Source organism: Martes martes, assembly GCF_963455335.1.
Source record: "Martes martes genome assembly, chromosome: 10".
Classification (NCBI taxonomy): Eukaryota; Metazoa; Chordata; class Mammalia; order Carnivora; family Mustelidae; genus Martes; species Martes martes.
The window spans coordinates 57,146,078-57,148,822 of NC_137898.1; positions in this window are offsets into that span (position 1 = coordinate 57,146,078).

Genomic DNA, 2,745 nt, shown 5'->3' on the forward strand with positions numbered 1-2,745 from the left:
AGAAGGACTGCCAGTTGTACGAGCTACAGAGACGCTGAAGAGGAATGGAAGAATGTTTAGAAGGTCAGTGAATGATAGTCTTAATTTTAGAACAAGAATCTTTAGGGTCAAACAGAAAAGGCCTTTCTTACCCAGGGATCCAGAAGGCACAAGAGAATACATGGAGAATGGGGCAGGTACAAAGCCTTGGCTCTACATAAATGCAAAGTAGGTACACAGTACAGTATATGCCTAAGAGACAGGGTGACCCAGGATCCTTCCTATGCAGACATCAACAAGAAGGCTCTGCTACTCCAGAGAGCCAGATATCTACACCATCCAAAAATTTCACATGAACAGATATGGTAGAATGGGGTCACAATGTGCCACTTTAGGAAACACTAGGAAAGAATCATGGATTGGCATATTCCACCCTATTACCCCTCAGGGCCAAGTGATGTGGTAAGCAGAATTCTGGGGCTAGAAACTCAAGTCTAAGCTCAGAATAAATGCAGAAGACAGTAACAACCTTACAGTGCTCCTGCAAAATTATGAGGTAAGACCTATCAAAGGGTATTATAAAACACCTATCACTTCGTATGATGCACTTCTTAAATTTTTTCCATTAAAATGGGGAACAAGTCCCCTGCATATGTACAAAGTTTCCAAAAAATTTCAATTCCCCCTATTTGTCACCTAAATTGCCACTCCACCTTAGGCACACACTCATGCATGCATGCGCACGTACAAACACACACACACACACACACACACACACACACACAGAGTAACAGATGATCTCCCACAATGGCAAAGACTAAGCACTGACATGGAGATACCAGACAAGAAGAGGACACAGCTGTCCAGGAAGGGAGGCACCTCAGCAGTATAAAGTGGATAGCTACTATTGGTGGAAAACATCAGGCTGGGACACAGAACACTGCAGCAAAAGGAAAATGAAGGAATGTTACAGGGACCAGCCGGAAGGCACAAGCCCTGAAACATCTCAATCTCCCACAGTCCTGCCAGGAGGTGGGGAGAGGAAACCAGCCTGAATGGGCTGTTGGTAATTAAAACCATTTGCATGCACTCAGAGAGAGAACTTTTGGAGCTCTAGGGGAAACAAAAGAAAGAAAGAAAGTCTTTTTTCTTTTTTCTTTCTTTCTTTCCTTCCTTCCTTTTTTTTGGGGGGGGGGGGGGAGGGGCTGATTACCCTAGCCCTGGGGAATAGGCCTGGGATTTTCTCAGAAAAAGTCACACTATCTCAGCAAGTCCCAGCCATGTATCTTGGAGAACTATGATGTACATCTTGGCCCTCTCCTGAGAATGGAGGGAGCAGAAGCTACCAGCTACAGAGAGCAGAAATGCACTGTGAGGCCTTCAAATCTCATTCTTTCCTCCTGGCTTCCAGACTCCGTCCCCCATTGCCAGCGGAGCTTGCATCACCAGCCCATTCTCACACTCTTCCCAGAGCTCTCCAAACTCCCTGTTTCTCAGAGACCCGTGGAAAGGAAGTCAGAAAGGTAGACCAGGGACTACAAGCTCTATTTCTTCTGATCCAAGAGAAGAGTAATGAGGTCATTCCCAACGCTAATTTTATTGCTTTTTATAACAGAAATCACTGAGTGCCTACAAATCATGGGGCACTATAAAAAGATGATCTCTAACCTAAGAACAATTCTGCATGATAAGAATTCTATGTATCTTCTCTATATTATAGCTCAGAAAACCAGGTCCCAAGGGATTAAATAATGTCCCCAGGGTTTAACAGATGAATGGAAAAGCAGAAATTTAACCTGAACTAACATCAAGGCCTGTACACTTTCTATTATTCTAGGCTGCCCTTAATCGTGCTGCACCTTCTGAAATCAAAAAAATCTTCCCAAGAGGCAGGGTAGAATGGCCAGGTAAGTAGGACACCAGGCCCAGGTAGATCCTTAGAAGGCAACTCAAGAGGGCAGGGAAGAGGACCCCCCTGGAACAGGACTCAGGCACTCTCCTTTCAGCCCCAACTCCTCTGGTAGTAAGTTTGGGTAGGTCCCATAGTGGAGATTAAAAAACTTTATCCTCTACCCAGTACTTCCTTCTTATATGATTAGAGCCTCTCATCAACCTGTCAGGCAGGTATTATTAATCCCATTTGACTGATAAGGATGTTGAGGGTTAATTAGAGCTCTCAGTGACAAATCCATATGCTTTCCAATAGGCCAAGCTACTGCCCTGACCTCTCTCAGTCTCCTTCAGAATGGACCAGTGTTTTATAAGGACTATTTTAATGTCAATCTCCAAGAAATCCAAACTTTGAGGACCTGTGAGTCTAGAGGGCCTCTCCAGGACTCAGAACACCTGCCCAGCTCTCCCCACTTGTGTGCAGCAGGGAAGGGGAACAAGGAGGGAATGGAAGATGGGACTCATAGTCGTTGCCATTGTCTGGGCTAAACACACAGAATGCTCCATGCCGAGAGCAGTGGGGTAGGGACCTCTGGTGCCCCTGCCAGCCTCTGTGGGAACATCTGGAAGAGAATGTCCTTGGAGAGAACCCAGAATATCTGGGAGCCTCTGGCTCCTACTCCTAGGCCCAGAGAGGGAAGGCAGACTTCAGGGGTGGACAAGAACTGTAAGATCTAATCACCCACTTCATTAGAGGGGGGCACTTTCCTTAATACGCCATGGGTGTGGTAGCCCCAGAATCACTTCGACCCCAAATCATCCACATCCCTTGCCCCTCTTACTTTGCCTTGATTTGATAAAGCAGATGAACCTTTG